This window comes from Physeter macrocephalus, chromosome 16 (assembly GCF_002837175.3).
Source record: "Physeter macrocephalus isolate SW-GA chromosome 16, ASM283717v5, whole genome shotgun sequence".
NCBI classification, from domain to species: domain Eukaryota; kingdom Metazoa; phylum Chordata; class Mammalia; order Artiodactyla; family Physeteridae; genus Physeter; species Physeter macrocephalus.
In genome coordinates, this window is record NC_041229.1 from 45,822,657 (window position 1) to 45,842,636 (window position 19,980).

The window sequence follows — 19,980 nt, forward strand, 5'->3', positions numbered from 1 at the left end:
GAAGGCCTCTACATGTAGTCAGGGGGATCCTTCAGCCAGAATGGCATGTAGAATTTATAAGAATATTCCCTTCTGAAGCAGAACATTTAGTCAGCCTTGGTTTCCTATTCCCACGGCTCACCTGTGGCCAGTGGAGCCCTGCCCCTCAAACTCCATGGACCACAGGTGGCTCCTTCTCAGTAGCCTTTCCTTCCAGCAGAACTCAGAAGAATTTTATGGTGGAGGAGAGAGCATCAGCTCCCTCCTGAAGAAGTAGATGAGGGCTGGGGGCTAAAATGGTGCCATTTGTTTAGAAAGGTATGCACCGTACAAAGCAATGCTTAAAATACTTTTAAGACTAATAGAGTTGTGGCTGATGAAAAATCTCTTTGTAAGAGGGTGACGGAGGTCAGGCCTGAAAGAATGACTGATGGCCAGAAATTCATCAGGAGGCAGGGCATGCGGGGGTGGAACTAGGTTAGGAAGTTGACAGGCTTGAAGAGAACATCGTCATTCACTCTGCCCTGACAGGCCATGAGCAAATGTTAACGGAGTGGGGCGTTGTCAGCAACCTGAGCAGGCATGAGGTCCTCCCTCTCTGCCACTGTGGGAACCAGCCATCTCTGGCACCTTTAATGGTGTTGTTACATTCTGAAAGCTAAGGCTCCGTCAGAACGCTTTTTAGTCCGGGATGTCTGTATTAGTTTGCTGGGGCTGCCGTTACACAGTACCACAGACTGGATGTTTTCAACAACAGAAATGCATTGTCTCACAGTTCTGGAGTCTGGAAGTCTGAGATCAAGGTGTCCGCAGGGTTTGTTCCTTCTGATGGCTGTTTTCTTCTTGGTTGTAGATGGGCCACCTTCTCCCTACCGCTCTTTACATGATTTTTCTCTGTATGGGTCTGTCTCCAAATTTCTCCTTTTTTATAAGTGAGGCATCCTAATGACCTTATTTTAATTTGATTACCTCTGAAAAGACCCTATATCAAAATAAAGTCACACTGTGAGGCACTGGGAATTAGAATTGCAACATAAGAATTTCAGGAATGGGGACGTATAGTCAACCCATAGCAATTATGTCTCCCTCTATCGACTTATCCTCACTTCTTACCTCCTGAGTGTTCCTGATTGCCCTTCTCTTTTTCTCCCCTCCAGACCCCTCAACTCTATCTGTGTGGTGCCTTGAGGAAGCTGGGGAATCTGCCTTATTTCACCAGCATAACTTATTGTGGTAAATTAGGAAGATCATGTGCTCTTGGAGAACACAGACCTGGGTTTAAATCTTGGTTCTAAGCTGTAAGAACTGTATGCCTAGGACAAGTTACTTAACCTCTCTGAACCCGTTTCCTCATTTTTGGTAAAGAGGTACCTGGTGAGCCACATCTTTAAACCATTGCCAGTTATTTCTGCATCTGGAAGTGAAAACCAGGAGTCACTATGGAGCACATTTTGTTCTTGAGGAAACAATCATTAAAACGGCCTTCTTCGGTTTGCAAATGAAAAGTAGTTAACATCTACTTCCCTGGGAAGAGTGTATGGGACCTTTTGTGGCCAAAATCAGGTCCTTCACCTTACCTCAGGGTGTGGTCTCTGAGAAAAAGTGAGCATATTTTCATAGCTCCAGGAAGGATCCTTGGCATAAAAGACTAGCAACTCCATCCCTCCTTTTCAAGTATAAAGCAGGACTTCTCAAACTACCAGCAGTAAACGACTTTTTAGTTTCCAATCCATCACAGGTGCATGGTTTTGCAAAACACAATCAAAATGTATTGTTAAAACATTAAATAAAAAAGGGCTTCCCTGGTGGCGCACTGGTTGAGAGTCCGCCTGCCGATGCAGGGGATGCGGGTTCGTGCCCCGGCCTGGGAGGGTCCCGCATGCCGCGGAGCAGCTGGGCCTGTGAGCCATGGCCGCTGAGCCTACGTGTCCGGAGCCTGTGCCCCACAAAGGGAGAGGCCACAACAGTGAGAGGCCCGCGTACCGCAAAAAAAAATTAAAAAAAAAAAAAAGTACCCCAGAGTGAATGACTTAATGAACAGAATATTTATTTTCTCACAATTCTGCAGGCTAGAAGTCAGAGACATTAAATAAAAAAGACAAAATGCAAGCCACTATTTTTTAGTATTAGATTCGACAGACATAAAACTAACCCTGTAAAGTTGCTATACAATGTTTCTAGATGCTTACTGTCAATTTCTAAATGTATGTTTTTCAGCCAGTAACAAAAAGTCATTGACAGGTCCCTAGCAAAAGACCATACTTTGACTAACACCAGTGTAGGGTATAAAAGGAGAGTCTTCAGCCTCCATTATGGACAACCCAAGGCAACCATCCATGGGGGGCGGGGGGTGATTAGGGTTATAATGTTAAGAATGTAATACATAGCTTCAGACATTCAAAATAAGTTTTCTCATCCAGAGCAAGAAAATAGACTTGGAAGTCCAAGTTCATCAAGCGAAGAATAGAGTAGCTTAAAATGGTCTCTTTCCACCTTTAAAATATCAAGATACAAGCATGGAATATGAGATCAGTTTTGCTTTATGCCCAGAGTGAGGAGAAGGTAGTCCACCTCTCAGGTAGGTATGGACATTATTATTAATATTTAAAATCGGAGTAATAACTCATTAAAAAGTGAGTAACACCTTTCATATGTTTAATGATTAACAACTCATAAAGGGATTTCACATCTGATGCACATTTATGTCTCACTTTCCCTAAAGTCGTATTTTTATTCTTATTTTACAGATAAGGAAACTGAGGCAAGAACAGAATCATCTTTCCCAGACATGGAGGGAAGGTGAGGTATATTCCAAAGAGTCACAATGGGAGGACTCTTGTCCAGATTACACCTGGGGATAGCGTAAAGGAGTAAATGGTGTAAGGGAGACCTCCCATCTTAGTCAGAAGTCATTGTTGGTCATCACCACCTTCACCATCATCATTAATAATCATTGGCCCTATTATGTACCAGACAGATGGGACAGCAGGAAATAATGCAAGGTTCCTGCCCTCAAGAACCTTACAACCTGCACGTGGTTTTAGGCAAGTAGCTGAGCCTCTTTTCTTGACTACAAATTGGGGTAATAAAATTGTCTACCTCTGAGTATTTCTGCAGATTTAATGTTAAAATGCACATTAAGTATTTAGCACAGTGCAAGGCACACAGTAAATGTCCCTTAACTATTTGCACTTAGTCTTATATGAATTAGCCAAATATACATCTGTTTGCTGATTAGAATGACTAACAAGTCATTGTCTATACACATCTTCATGTCTTTGAAATGCTTATATTTTCATGTATATTAGAAAACATCACTGAATAAAGTAAGAATTCTATCTACTGCAAGAAAGAATAACCAGACATCGACCCAAAAGGAGGACTCTAGAGAAACAGCAAGAACATATCCCTGGAGCATCTTAATAGTATGTGTTTCCACCACCCACTTTCAGCAAGTTTAGCGCAAGCTCTGTTTTTCCACTCTGTGTTTGCAGTGACAAGTTTTGCTGGAAGCAAGAGATAGCTGCTCCCTACTTGTTCCCACCGTGGATCCTGGGACAGGCTGTGGGGGAGGAATTGCTAGGGAATGATGAGAGAATTTGTGTTTCAGGGAGAAGCCAATGCAAATGCCAAGCAGACACACACCTCCGCTGAGATGGAAATACGCATGTGCAGCAGAAAAGCAGAAATTGTGGGAAGCAGAAGTCAGAGGAGCCACAGGGACTTCCCAGCAGCCTGGACACCATGCCAGGCAGCCAGGAGGCCACTGAAGACAGCACTGCTGGGACAGCTCCACTGGCAGCAGAGCAGAACAGGCTCTCCTGGCCAGAGCCCTTGGTCAGGAGTCCCTGTGTGAATTTTCTCCCATCCCCTAGCCCAGGCTCCTCTCACATTACACATGGTCCCCTTCCTTCCATTGTAGCAATCTTCACAGCCAGGGGCATGACAACTTCCTGTAAGTGGCTAAGCCCCTCAGGTGATTCTAATACTTTCCAGGCTTCCCACCGCTGCCCTTACAAAGAATCATTTGCGACATCTCCTTGGTATGAACTGTCAAATTGTCCTTCACGGTGGGGGCAGGGACGGACAGACAATGGATCTTGGCCCTGAGCAGTCAGGGGGAAGGATGCAGGTGCTGGTTGTGTACAGAGGAGAAGAGTCTTCTCCAGTGGGCTTGATCCCATCCCTACTTCCATTCTTAAGGCAGAGAAAGTGTGACTTCCCTTGGACACATCCTCAAGTATCCCCCCTTGTTGTTTTGTTCTCCAAGGTTGCCTTGGTTTCATGGTAACATTATCCCACCTATTGAAGTCTGTTTGTCCTGTCATCAGGAGATGAAGAATTATGGAGAGGAAAGACTTCTTTCTGAGCATCAGAAAACCTGGATTCAAGGTCTGGCTCTGGGGCTAATTTGCTGTGTGTCTTTCAGCTGGTCCTATTCACTCTCTGGGCTCAAGGAGGGTTGAATGGTCATCTAGTCTGGCCCTGCCACAGAATTAGACTTGGGGTGCGTGTGTGTGTGTGTGTGTGTGTGTGTGTGTGTGTGTGTGTGTTATTGTAGTAAGAACATTTAACAAATGTTTAAGTGTACAATACTCTAGGCACAATATTTGTGGTTTTGACAGCCCATCCATTCCACCTTAGAGACCAGTGGTCCTGTCAGAGCTGGGGCTAACACACATGCTGCTGCAGGTGCCCACTGGTGCCCGGCTGGAGTCCTCACAGAATCCCAACCCTCCTGGAAACAGGTCAGTGATGAGCTGGATGGGGAGCCTGAATCTGGGTGGTCCTTCTTGCACCACTAGGTGTCACTGTCCTACCTTAAACACCCCTCCTTAAAGTTTCAGCCTGATTTATTGGAAACTCTCCCACAGTTTTTTGGTTCTTGGCATTTGGATCCAGTTTGCATCTATCTTTCTGGACACTTCCCCCCATAGACTCAACACAACTATTTACAGGTGTCTGCACACCTTACCTCCCTGCCTGCCAGGTTTCTGGACTTGACCAGTGACATGGAATATGAGGGGCACATCTGCCCAAGCCCCTTTATTCATTCAATCACGAATTTAATGAGCACATGCTATGTGCCAGGTCCTGTGCTGGGAGCTGAAGACTCAGAGAACAAAGGCACCTCCTCCTCCAGAGCTCACAGTAGACATGGCAGTGTTACTGTAACCTGATGCCCTCAGGCCTGCCTTGCTTAGGTCTGGAAGCTTCATAAGGTTTGTCACAGCGTTTAGGCTGACACTTGAAATCGGCACAGGTCTCGTGCAAACCGTTGGGATAGACCATGCCAGGCTGATGGAATGGCATTGGCAAATAGGCCAGTTCCATTAAGCTTCAAGAAAGCTTTTCCTATACGGACTAAACCATATTGAAATCAAGTTGGACGCAATTACCTTGCATGGGAGAAAGACCAGGCTCCTGCCCCATTCTTCGTTTACATACGATCACAACAGTCTGAATTACCCTTGAGAGCAGGGATGTGGCTTTTCGTTTTTCTGACCACAGTGGAGGTGAACAGTAAATCTTAATGGATGAATGAATGAACGATTCACTTTACCAGCTAAGTTAAGCTACTACAAAGGCCGTTAGATTTTGAAGAGTTCTTTTTCCTGCATTAGCTCATCCTCTTTCTCTGGGTGAGTGATTCTGCAGGCTGATCAGACTCAGACAATTGGCTGTACTTTTTTACATCAAGAGTCTCTCTACTCCTTCAGGAGCATTCCCTGGGGCAGGTGGCATAAGGAACTAATAATACGATGAAAACTTGGAAGCATGTGTGCTCACCCAAGTTGGGTCAAAAAGCAGAGAGTGCCGTGTATCTGTTAATCCCATACGAACTAACACATACACACCACTATCTATAAAACAGACAAACAACAAGACCTACCATAGAGCACAGGGAACTATATTCAATATCTTGTAATAACCTATAATGGAAAAGAATCTGAAATCAGCTATAGTTAAATTTTTTCGAAAAAGAGAGTGAGGTCCTCTCTATGTTAATCTCACAATCTAGACCCCTTGGCCTTTAGCAAAAGAAGTGAAACAGCTCAACAACTCACCCTCTGTGGTGGTTTTTCACTCCCAGAACTCCCAAGTATTTGTTTCTGCCAAAACTCATTAGGAGCTTTGACACCTGGAAGAGTTCACACTAGATGGAAGGTGGTGAGTGGAATGAGCAAGATATGGAAGGAGAGGGCTTCCCTGGTGGCGCAGTGGTTGAGAGTCCGCCTGCCGATGCAGGGGACGCGGGTTCGTGCCCCGGTCCGGGAGGATCCCACATGCCGTGGAGCGGCTGGGCCCGTGGGCCATGGCCGCTGAGCCTGCGTGTCCGGAGCCTGTGCTCCGCAACTGGAGAGGCCACAACAGTGAGAGGCCCTCGTACCCCACCCCCCAAAAAAAAAGATATGGAAGGAGAAAGGGGCATAGGAATGATCCTGGCTCTGACCGGGCCACTGTGAAGGTAGGCGGGGCAGAGCATGGTTGAGGGTTTGGGAGGGAAGAGGGCCAAAGGAGGCAGAAATAAACTCTGAGTCTGTTTCTGCAAAAATCCTTCCACAGAGAGCCCTATTTCCACACTCCTTGGCCCAGTATTCATGGCCACCACGGCCTGACCCTGACCTCCATTTTCAAACTTTGCTCCTTTCCATTCCTCACCCACACAGCAGCAGAATGGGCCACCCACCCTCACCAGAAGGGCCCATTGGTAGCCAGCTGTCCCTCAAGCTCAGCTCCTGGGGTCTCCCCATAGATACACTTCGTCCCACATCTAGCCCTCTGGATAGACCATGCTGTCTCTTACCATATTATTTTCCCTCTTTGGCAAGTTTTTGGTTAACCTATTTAACCTTCAACGTCACTCCTCTTTGAAAGTCTTCCCTGATCACCCCCTGGTTGAACTTTAGGACCCTCGTCTTGCACACCTTGTACCTGCTGTTATCATAGCTCTTTTTACCCTGCTAAGAAATTATTAGTTTGTGTGTCTCTGAACTCTTGAGCATCTTAATGACAGGTGTCATGTCTCTCATTGCTACAGCACCAGCTCCAGCATAAAGCTTAACACATAACAGGTATTTAATTAACATTTAACCATAAAGTACTCAAAGGCAGAGAAGAGATGCTATTTACCCTTGTGTCTCTAATCTCTAGACCATTGCTTGGCATGGAGAAAGACTCCAACACGTGTTTGTTGAACTAATGCACCTGCAAGCTGGGAGGGTTGGACATCCACCTTAAAAGAATTATGGTTGGGTGACCAACTCATCCCAAGGCAAATACTGATAAAGTCCCAAATCCCAGGAAATTCTTCAGTCCTGGGCAGAGACCAAGACAGCTGGTTACCCTACACTATAGCTACAACCCACTGCCAGGATGGACCAGTAGCAGCTCGGTACATAAATTCATGATATTTAATCATTCATTTATTTGTCCAATCAACAAATATTTCCTGTATATATACACAAATAACTAGATACTGAAAAAGTAGTAATTTACAAACATGTGGATACACGTTCTTGCTTTGCTCAGTTCATTACTTGGAGAGGCAAAGCTAACAAAAACCAGAGTCTGTGCTTCAATTGGTCAGCCTTAGCTGAATGAATAAAACTATCCCTCTAACTTGGCAGAAGATGATAAAGGATTTCATTGAAAGGACCAATCATGGTTTGTGTTGGAGGCCAGGGACCTGGTCCTAGTCCAAACAGTGGTGCCCTGGGCAGTTGGTTTATCTATAAAAGAGGGACTAATAATGGTACTGGTGCCTTTCTGTAGAGTTTTTGTGGACAGCAAAAGAAACCAAGGCTTTGCAAGTTGAAAAGTAAGCAGCAAATATTAGCATCGTCAGCTTCACCAGCCTGTCCGTTAATCATAAAGTTGGTAACTTTATTACAAACTCCTGACAGTGGGTAAGTTCTGCTGCCAGTTCGATTACAGGAAGTCAACGTTTTCCAAAATCCTACCTCCCAAATATTTGTGGGGAATTCCAAGAAATGATACTCTTATCTCAGAACCAATGAGTTTGGTCACTCCATGCAGCAGCCAGCACTGCCCCAGGTCCTAAAAGTTCCACAGAGGATCTGTGCCAGCTCTGAATCTGTGTCCCAAATGCCACTGCTGATATGGGACAAGCCACTGCCCCTTGAAGCCAGGAGGAAATAGCTCTTTTTGTGTTTTGTGCAGATGGCAGAGAGGGTTCCCACAGCAAGAATGCTGGAGCCCAGAACGTTATAATCACTAGGGACCCAATGCTTGCCTTTAGGGATTTATACAAGTCAACAGAGTGGATGGAATAAGTGCTGACATTAGCTACCTCCATGCATTCTTCTTTCTGGCATTTCTCGGGATCTGTTCACTACATCATTTCTTCTCTTAGGGTAGTTGTTCTCAAATGGGGGCAATTTTACATCCCCTCCCCAGGGTACAGGCCATGCCTAGAGATATTTTTGGTTCTCAAACTAGGAATGAGGGCTGCTAATGGAATTAAGTGGGTAGAGGCAAGGGATGCTGCAAAGCATCCTATGATGCATAGAAAAAGCCCTCCACATCAAAGAATTATCCACCCAAAATGTCAATAGTACTGATTTGAGAAACTCTGTCTTTGGGTGATTTTTTTCTCAGAAATCCTGTTAGTCTCCCTTCTGACTTGGCCTCCGTGGAATCTATTGTTTCTCAGGCATGTTTCTTTATGTCTAAACTCTAAGGTGGGTAGGACTTAAATCTTAGTCCGGGTCCCTGGTACTCCTGTAAATTATTAGTGAAACATAGTTGTGTACCTAGGCTTTCGCAGAACTATTCAACTCGCGGCATATAAGCTCTAACCCCTGCCCACTTATGTTATTATATTGAAAGTAAGTTGCAGATCCTTCCATTCAATAAATATTTGATGAGCACCTACTATGTACTAGGCATGGTATCAGACACTAGATATGCAACAATTAATCAATCAGACATTGCCCCTGCCTTCATGGAGAATACGGTATGGCTGAATTACAAATTTTAACACATGCCACAAGGAAAAGCGGAGGGTACTATAAGGGCATGGGATGGGAAGGACAGCTTTTAGGTCGGCAAGGGGGAGAACATCTCCCTAAAGAAGTAATGTTTGGATCGAGGCCTGGGAGAGGCAAAGAAGTGAGTCCAGTGAAGGGGTCGGCGGGGGACAATAAGCACAGAGGGCTCTTGAGTGGGGAAGAGACTGAGCCATCAAGGAAGCAGAGCAAAGAAATGTGGCTGAGTGTGCTGTGATCTAATCTGTAGTTTTTCAAGGCTCCTCCAGCTGCCACGTGGGTCACCAGTGGAAGTGAGAGACCCACGGGAAGGCAAATGCCGTGGTCTGGGAGGTGGATGGGGGTGACCTGGGCCACAGGATGACAGTGAGGACAGAGCCAGAGGTCTGAGGCAGTGGCTGGGCACATGGGAGACCAACTATCACTGCGTGAACAGCTTCAGAGAGTGGCAGCTCATCGGAAATCAGCCCTCCCCTGTCCTGCTCCGCATTTCTACGGGGAAGGAGCCACACACATCAGGGGCTGGTATCTTTTCCTACATTGCACTTGGCTTTTTTGCTGTTTCTTCAATTGGTTGAAATAGTGAGTGGTTTTTATTTATTTATTTGTGGCCGTGGGGATGGAGGGAGGGTGATAATAAATGGCTTGTCATAAAACCCAATTTCCTATGCTTTCAAGAGCCATTCATCATCCTCTTGGCTTGAGGCCATTTCTTTCTGGAGTCAGGCTGACCAAGAGCAGCCCATAGCCAGGGGCTTGGGATCTTCTCCCTGGAAAACCTTACTGTTGGCCTGGGTAAGGCTTCCTGAGAGTTAGACTTCCTTAACCTCAAGTCAAACCCCAACGTGACAGCTAGTTGGGCAACAGACAAGATCACTCCTTCCAGGGAGATCCTGGCAGGCAGGCCCACTCTGAGAGGGTAGCCGGCACCAAAGTGCCCAAACTCAGCTCCTCTGGCTTCGTTGCCATGGGCGGTGACCGTCATCTCTGCAGAGGACTCTGTCCAACGTGTCAGGACCACTGCCGTCCAGACCGGAAGGAGTCAGCGGGCCTGGGCCTTGATTTGGGGGACTGGAGAGATTGTGCCTACAGCAGGGATGACCTGCTTGGAAATAGCTGAGCCCCTAGGGCAGAGTGCAGAGGACACCAGCAACACAGCTGTGTTCAGGTAAGTGCCAGGATCCCCCTACAGGGGAAGTCCAGGTGGGAGGTTTTAGTGAGCACCAACCGGTAGTAAGGCCTGAAAGATGATAAAAACCATAGTTCCTGCCCTCAGGGAGCTGGCACTTGGTTCAGGAAGCACACAAATAGGTTAATATTACTAACAGGATAAGTCTTATGATGGAAGTGAACACACAGCATTATGGGGGTGGGAGGAGAGAAAGGAAGAAGCTCCTAACTCTGCCAGGGGAATCAAGGGAGACTTTCAGGGGGAGGTGATAATTCTCTGGTGGTTCCAGACAGCCCACTGGAACCACCAGGGTTTAATTAACTGAGCCTAGAAAAACAAACAGAAACACCACCACACATTTTTAAGGGTATACCTGGTCCCTACAAAGAACAACCAAGTGAAATTAATTTCCCTCATGGATTTTTTTTTTCCCCTATAAAATTACTCTGAAGGGTGAGTTTTCAAATAGAAAAATTCTCCTTTAAAAGTAGATTGCTTTGCACTTGGCATTTAAATCCAAGCGCCAGAAGTATCTATGCTGTACAGGAAACCCATCGTCCTTCAGGTGCACTTGAGAAGATTTCTGGGAACAGGAGCTTTGTTGGGGGAGATAACAGATAAAATGTGGGGTGAGCCGCACGTGCCCAGCCCTGGTCTCCTACCGGGGATACACTTCCAGGATGAATGAATAGGGGTGGGGGTGGGTGATGGGGAGGCACTAGTAACCTCCATCTGATGCCTATGGCCCAGGCTGCAGAAACAGGATAAACTTCCGAAGCCCTGATCAAAGACTCCTTGTTAGAAAGAAGAAAATTCTGGGATTATTTTTTCTAAAAGCTAACTTTCAAGGAAAATTTGTATCACACTTCATCCTGTTTGTCCTGGAGAGAAACCATGATGCAAGTTGACAGTGACGAATAAGAATTAATACTCCACTTCCATCCTCTTCCCTCCTCCCAGTTTTTAGAAAGGGAACCAGTAAGTCAATGTATAGGTCTTCACTGGGCACTCACTGTGTGAGGCCCTGAAACTCCACAAGGCCAGGGGGTGTGAGGGGCAAGTGGTGGCAGGAGTTGGGGAAGAGGAGGGAAACATATTAATTTATAAGAACATAACATTTTGCCATTTCCAAAGCCTCTTCACTTATGTCACCTGATGTAAATCTCTCCAATAACTCGCTGAGGTTGTAGGATCAAAGCAGATCACCAATTTACTAAAGAACTGAGGGGAGATTCAAATAAATTCATGTTTGAGCTATGAAATCCACAGAAATTGTTGTGACATTGAAATGCTATTGTAATAAAAAAGAAAATTCAGATAACAAACAAATGTAGTTAATCTTGAAAAAGAAGAGATAAATTCCAAATAGAAGCAATAAATAGGTTCTTGCATTATTTGATAATCCAGTTAATGAAGAGGAGGGAATCATATAAATGCATTGAAACATTTTTGCTGGTTGACACATTGACAAGGACAAACTGATTTAAGAATACTCTCATTTCACAGAGTTTAATATAAGTACTATACAAGAACACTTAAATACAACTTATATACACATATCTTTTTAAACCTGATAGAAGTTCTCCCAAATTGACAACTCTAAAAATTTATACAATATAGGTGGAACTAAAGAAACCTCTTAGTACTCTTAGCAATGAAATAAAAATTTTGATCAGCATGCAAAAGGGAAGAATACAGTATCTTTCTATTCTCTCTATAGACAAAGATATTAGAAAATCATTGTTCTGTAGGAAGGCAATCAGACAGTAATTAGCCAAAAAGTTAAGCAAAAAGAGTATTATTGAAGTATGCCATGTAGTTAAATAATAATAAATATTAGTTTTCTAAATTATATAATGTTTATGGTATTTTTTACTTTTTTAAAAATAAATTTATTTATTTTAATTAATTTATTTTTGGCTGCATTGGGTCTTCGTTGCTGAGCATAGGCTTTAGAACTGGGCTACGCTTCACTGTGGTGCACGGGCTTCTCACTGTGGTGGCTTCTCTTGTTGCGGACCACGGGCTCTAGGCACACGGGCTTCAGTAGTTTTGGCATGCGGGCTCAGTAGTTGTGGCTTGCAAGCTCTAGAGAGCAGGCTCAGTAGTTGTGGTGCATGAGCTTAGCTGCTCTGCAGAAGCCCTTTACTTTTTATGGTTTATGGTGATTTCTTTCCTCATAGTAAATATAAGTTTTATAACTAATTTTGTATTCACAATTTTGTGTTCTTTTTCTTAAACATGGTCCCCAAACTGTATAAGTTTTAGCCTCCACAAAACCTGGGCCTTCCCCTGATTTATGCCCATTTTGCAGGTGAGAAAACAAACTCAGGCAAAGTCTTATCCTTACCCAGGGTCACGCTGTTAGAAAGTGACAGAGCCAGACATAAAGCCAGCTCTTTTCCTTCACGATGTTGTCTCTGCCCTCAAAGAGCCTGAATGCATTATATAAATCCCCACACATTTCCTTTGCAGAGGCAGAAAGAAAGTAAGGTAGAACATTTAAGAAACCCAGACGACTCGCTCAAGTTTCTAAAGAGAGGTTCCGTATGGCCTATAGTGCACATCCCATCTCCCTGCAGGACCTGTGTCTGGACAGAAGAATTCAATTTACAGTCAGCACGAGCATCACTATTCTAGGCTCAAAGCAACCCCAGAATCAAGTACGCCCATGGGAAGCAAAGACAGGTCACATCAAATGCATTCAGGGACTTCAGACTAACTAATTCTTCCTGAGCCCCTACTGTTTGCCAGGCACTCACACCTGCATTTGTCTTTATCTACATGAACAATTTTTTTAAGGATGAGAGAATAGAAGCTCAGAGTAACATGCCCAATATCACAGATCTAGTAAAAACCAGACACAAGCTGCAAAGCCAGATCTGCCCCAAAGCCCATCTCCAGTTCTCCAGGAAGCTGTGGAATTCAGAAAAATAATCACCTACTTATGCCTGAAGGCAAAACCAGAGAATCATTAGTGAAAAGCAGAGAGATGGGTAAGTAGTAAACGTCCTTCCCATTCTCTCTGGTTCACATTTAAAGTCTGGGGCAAACCTGACAGCATCCATGGCATTCAAAGGGTTCCAGGAGCCAAACAGAACCTTGAGAGGTCTTAACCAGGAACCGTCCCATACCCAGAACCCAGTAGGATAATCTGAGTTGTAGCTAAGGGTAAGACAAGCATCAGTATTTGAAAGGGAGTACTAAGGATTAAATCCACATACAGAGCAAGAGAGCTTGCGCTACGATGAGAAATAGGTTGGAAAGAAATATCAAAAGTTTCAGAAATCAGACTGTGAAACAGTCACAGCCAATAGATTTTTGTTGATTTTTTTTTGTAATCAACATATTAAATATCATGCTTCCGTAAATAATGGGAAGGAAAAAAATGCTTTGCTTCACAGTAAATATTGGCTATCCATCGTCCTCAGGCTGATCATGTGGGGCATCAGTGAGAGTGTTATACATGGGCTTTAGCTGAGTAGGATCCAGTAAACATACACACAGGGAGGGTCACCTCCAGACAAGGTCATGGAATCCCTTATCTCCAGAGAATGCCAAGGCAAGAATCATGGAATTTTATGCTCATTTCATAATAAAAATTGACTGAAAGTTCATGGTTGTTTTTATTTTGTTTTGTCTAGTTCTTAGCCATGTTTCTATGGTCTTGTGAATAATGAAAATCCCACTGGACATGCTGGTCATAACAACCATGGCCTGGATTGAACCTAACGCAAGAGTTAGAGGTGGTAGGGAGACAACTGACTGTGACTTCCAAGTGCTTTCATTGACATGTGGCCCCTGGAATTCAGACAAGCAGGCCTACAGGGAGGCTTTGTTCTGTAGGGGAACTGGAGAGAGGCCTGGAGCCTTTCCAAGCCTGGAGGAACTTAGCTGGATCCAGAGGAGCATGAAAGGCCCAGCCCCAAGGCAGCCTGGAGACCTTGGAAGCCAAGATCAGGAAAGGAATGGCTTGTCCCCCTGATAGAGATAAGTAAGGCCTGGGGGGCTGTTTGATTTACATGGTGTTTTCCAACCTTTACGCACAAATTCAGAGTGAACTCTGCTTCTCACCATCAGCAGCCTTGTTGGGCAAAAGACCTGATCGTTGGCCTGATAGCCCCAAACCCTCCTGGAGGAAGGAAAAAAATACCAGGTATCCTGGAGGTATCTGAGGTTGAAAAGAAAGAGCACTGCCTATAGAATCCAAACTCCTGGCTACGTACAATAACACGATAATTTAACCCACTGCACACTCAAATCTTATGCCTTTGCCTTTTGCATATTCCTCGCCTTACCTCAAGAAAACAATACAAATTTTTGGTACCTTTTTTTTCCAATTCATGATAAGTATTACTGATAGAATTACCACAAAACACATCAATGAAACTGACAACCCTGAAAACTCTACAGGCTACAATTTGTTATAGGCAAAAACTAACTGAAGAATCATGTATTATTGGACATGCTGTAAAACGCAAAAACAAAAAAAAATGAACTGAGGGGAAAAACAATCCGTTTTGAAGAAATAATCAACAACAACAAAAAATAAAACTGTCCTAAAGTAAAACTGCACTCAGTAAAACTAGCAAAAGAATCAAATCTTCTTGCTAATTTCACATCTAAAAAATTTTATCCGGGAAAATTGAATTTAATAACTATAAGGACCAAAGAGGGAAAAAAGTGGAAGCAACAATAACGAATAAATTTTTTCAAGAGCAAAACAAATGACAATAACAAAAACTAATGGCTACTTCAAAGTTTATTATAAAATATACACAGGAAGAATTAATCCAGATCAACATTAGTAAAATAAAAGTAAAACTGGAACTGGTTCAACAGCAGTGTATAAAAAATTAATCAAGGAAATAAATTGGAATATTGCAGAGCCCTCCAAAAGAAAAATGTTTTTTCAATAGACATTCACCATGAAGGCATAATCCTGATTTAGATATATATATATATTTTAATGTGGAGTTAAATATGCTCAAGGTCAAAAGAGCCAGATCATAGCCCCATGGAGTCCATGTAAGAGTCAATACAGCAGAAACAAAATGTCCCATACTCTACTCCTAGGATTGAATCTTGGCTCTGAAACACAGGGCTTTGATTCTGGTAAGCCACGTGACTTTGGGAAAGTTACTAAATGTCTCTAAGCCCCAATTTCCTCATCTGTAAAGTGGACATGTTAATTCTATAAGACTGTTCTTCCTAGTGTTACTACTGGATATCCAAGCAAAACCATGAGAAACCTTGCACACATCTTTCTTCTGAGAACCTCCTTACCCCTAGGTTTTCATGCTTTGTGTCATATAACCTCAGGCTCTAAGCATGACCTCCTGAACTTAAGAATGAGTACCTGACCCAAAGATAACTATGCGTAGATTGGCCAGCAGCCTGGTTCAAAAGCATTGCTCAACAAAAATAATTTATACTCAGCAGTTACTGGCTAATCCAATCCATTAAGTCCACTCTTGGAGAATTTTCACATCAGATGTGCAAAAAAAGTGAGCAGAGAGTAGGACTGGCAGAAGCAGAGAGAGGCAAAGAGAAGACAAAAGGCAGAAGCCATGTGGTAGCATGACTCATGAATAAGTAAAAGCCCTGAGTAAGCTAAAAACTCTGTGAGTTCATTACTGTAGGAATTATTATAGGTACAAGGTTTTCATTGTATAAGTCTTTTTAAGTGTAGGGTCAGTTTGAAAGTTTTCATATAAAATTTTTTAATCATTTAAACTCCCATTAACCAGCAAACAATATAACCATATTTCTTATATCTTGAAAAAATCCAATCAGTGTAGAATTATTGTCAAGTTAAGTGAAGCAGCCCATGTAGAACAGAGAGTCCAATGGCTGAGGAGGAAAAAAAAAACGGGGTCTCCAGAAATAGTGGTTAAAATCTTGTTATGTTTCAGGATTTTAGCCCACTTCAAATTCTTTAACTTCAGCCCTGTACAATTCAGAGAAATCCTGGGTCAACTCTATGTAAATGATATAGACAAAATGGAATTCCTGTACTTCTAGGAAACATTCAAAAAGAGAACCTTCTCAAGTACTGCATCTTTGGCTTCTTGCCTGGTGTCAGCCCAAGAAGACTTCTTTTTTTTTTTAACTTTTATTTATTTATTTATTTATTTTGGCTGCACCGGGTCTTAGTTGTGGCACGAGGGATCTTCGTTGCAGCATGCAGACTCTTAGTTGCGGCATACGTGTGGGATCTAGTTCCCCGACCAGAGATCGAACCAGGCCCCCTGCATTGGGAGCGCAGTGTCTTACCCACTGGACCACCAGGGAAATCCCTCAGGGAGGCTCTTTAAGGCCAACCCACCTGATGCATACTCTATCCCCAGACTCAGCCCTGAATAATTCCATGAGTAGCTCTTGACATCACTAACTTTATTGCTCCTTTTCCTACACAGTGCACATCTGCTCATTGCCTCTTTCAGTTTGACACAATCAGCTACTCTTTCCACCTTGACCTTGCCTCCTCTCAAGGCCAAGTTCATTTCTCTACCTAGGTTGAGCTCCTCAAGACAGCCCTTCCAATACCTAAGGCATAGGTAGCCCTGCCACCGGTTTCATCATGTCATCCAACAACAAAGCTCATATACTTTCAAAATGCCTTCTTCCTGTCTGTCTTTTACCCCTGGCCATCTACTATCCAGTCTAGCTAGTATCAGGACTTTCAAGTCATCCCTCTGGTGTCTCACCCTCTTTCAGCTGACAGTTTGCTTCCATTTTGCAATATATTTGCCTAGACTTTACAAAAATCAATGAGTTCAGGATAACAAGTACAATAGCCTCAGGTGGCCTCCCAAAGATTGATACCATGTTTTTGTTGACCTAGTTATTGCATTTCACTGTTACCAGAAATCAACTGATTAGGCAATTTTGAAAGTATTTTGCATCTATTTATTTCATTTTCACTAAGTAGAATGACCCTGTGTCAAATAAATAAATAAACTAAACAAATAAAACTCAATTGTTTATTTCCAAAAGTAGGCCTAATGCCTGGCAATCTTAATACTTACATAATTTCCAAGAATGCTGGATCCACGTTCTCTTTGAAGTCAATAATGCAAGCCTCTAATTTTCCACCACTACCATTCCAATTGGGCCAAAAGATTTAGAATAATTTAGCATCCAAACAGGATATATATTCAGCATGGAAAGAACAAAGAGATTATCATTGTCTTTGATTAAATCACATCTTCTAGTCCTCAGTTCAGTTTCATCACCAGTAAGAAAAGCATTTTTTTTAACTTTTATCTATCCTCTAAAAGTCTGAGAGTCCTTTGGGTTAGGGATTGTATTTCATTTTTCTCTGCATCCCCAATGCAAAACACAGTTCTGTCAAATAAAAACATTAGATTAATCTTGAATGAATGAATATCCATGATCTATGAAATTGTGACTTCCACGGAAATATCCAAAACCCCTGACATCATTAACAGTTCTGTAGGGCAGTAACAGCCAACCATTTATGATGAAAAAGAGCCCCAGGCACATTAAAAGCCTGTCCCAAGTTATGATATTCAGTTCTAGGCCAGGATCCCAGAGGGACAAAATGGAAAGTATGTCAGACTATGCTTTAATTCAATGCAGCACTTGAATCTGTGCTCTCTTGGGCAAACCACTGGACATGAAGAAACTACAAATCTGAAGATCAGAGAGACCTGAATGTGAATTGGATTCCATCAGTCCCTTTAAAAGGTTTTGGTTTTAAGAAACGGAACTTCCCTGAGCAACGTTAAGCAAAAGATGAGTTTTTTGGATGAAGAGAAATATCAACATGAATTCACAGGCAGGAAGTGCTGACAGGTTCCACGAAGACTTGGTACCAGGAACTGAACCCACACCCTCCAAACCAGGCCACAGACCCACCCATCATTGAGACCCCTCTCTTTGGGGCCATCCCCTCTTTCCTCTGCACATCTCTCTACAGAGCAATTTTCCTTTTCCACTCATAAACAGGCTAAACATGGCTGCCCAGATTCTGTTTTCTTCTGAGTGCCCATCACGGCACACTTCTTCTCTGAGTGAGGATAAAGGAAGATGGGGTACCTTTTTTTTTTGAATCAACATACAGTTTATTATTTTTTTATGGTAACAGATTTTTTTTCAAATTGAGCTTTTAAAAAGTACATTTAACTACAAAAGCAAGATTAAATAGGTTCTAATAAAATATATTTGCCCTGAAATGGTTAAGAATATACAATGTTGATGCCCACATCAACAGTACATTATACATTACACGCATTACTTAAAGGTCATTTTCTTTTCAGTAATAATGTCGATAAAAGCACAATATTTATTGCTTATATCAAGTGCAGGTTAAAATCCAGATAGCCTCCAACAACAAATCCTTATGATAAAGGACTTCTCAGTCTGGTCAGGTGAAATATTACACGTAACATGTATGAATACAGCTGAAAATGTACCAGTTCTTAAGAAGTTTTCAAGTCTTGATTTTAGGGAGTGGGTACAGTGTGAACAGCGCCCTGGGGTGCTGGGGGGACTGGACACCCCACTTCTCTGTTGTTGTCTAGTCAACCGCACCTTCTGGGGTCTGAGGAATTTGCTAACAGATGAAAACCTCCGTGATTCACACAACAGTGTCAGCTACCAGTGCCGAAACTTGCAGGGCAAAATTAATTATTTATAGGGCGCTTTGCTGAGAAAACAGTGTCCAGCCAACAAAAGCACCCACCAAAATGATTGACACAAACCCCATCTTAGTGAGAATACGTTGCCAATAAAACCGCCTTTTCCTTTTTTCATTCGGTCTCGTTCGGCCTCTGCTTCATCTGCTTCACCTTCTGAGCTGTGCCCTTTCCTGTCTCCCAGAAGGCACTTGCGCAGAGCACTCTGCTGTTTTCCTCCAGAGTATCTTGCATTTTAGAGGACAGTCCTGTATATCTATCACCTGTCAGTTTTACTTCTTCTAGGCCTATCCTGTTGCCATTGTATTTTTCACTCATTATTTTGGATGGTGACTGATCAAAAACAGGACATAACGTCTTTGTTAGAAAGTTCTTTCCACCATTTCTGTACACTTGAATCTCCCTTTAGAAACTTTGCTCCTTCCATTATAGTCATGTATGAAAATCTGAGTTGATCTGGTGTCTGAATCAGCCCTATTCAGCATTTTCTCATACTCAGTAACAGTTGTTTAATATTAATATTGTCTCATGTTTCCATCAGAACAAGACAAGTGTCCACCAGAGAAAAGGTGCCTGACCGCCCAATGCTGGCACTACAGCGGATCACCGCAGGCCCGTGTTCAGGATTCAAGGAGCCAGATTCTCGCACTTTAAATAACAAATTGAGAAATGAAGCTGGTGATTCAGGGACACTGAAATCTGGCCAGGTAGTATAATGAAAGTGAGATACTGTTCTGTAATTTATTATTTTTTTTAATTTATTTTTTTATACAGCAGGTTCTTATTAGTCATCAATTTTACACATCTCAGTGTATACATGTCAATCCAATCGCCCAATTCATTACACTACCACCCCCACCCCCCGCCGCTTCACCCCTTGGTGTCCATACGTTTGTTCTCTACATCTATGTCTCAATTTCTGACCTGCAAACCAGTTCATCTGTACCATTTTTCTAGTTTCCACATATATGCAGTAATATATGATATTTGTTTTCCTCTTTCTGACTTACTTCACTCTGTATGACAGTCTCTAGATCCATCCACGTCTCAACAAATGACCCAATTTCATTCCTTTTTATGGCTGAGTAATATTCCATTGTATATATGTACCACATCTTCTTTATCCATTCATCTGTCGATGGGCATTTAGGTTGCT

General features: G+C 42.9%; 1 pseudogene; it reads right to left on the reverse strand.

The window, feature by feature from the left end:
- Positions 1-18,896: 18,896 nt before the first annotated feature.
- The window catches only part of LOC102983338 (tyrosine-protein phosphatase non-receptor type 2-like), a 6,281-nt pseudogene continuing 5,197 nt past the window's right edge, over positions 18,897-19,980 (reverse strand).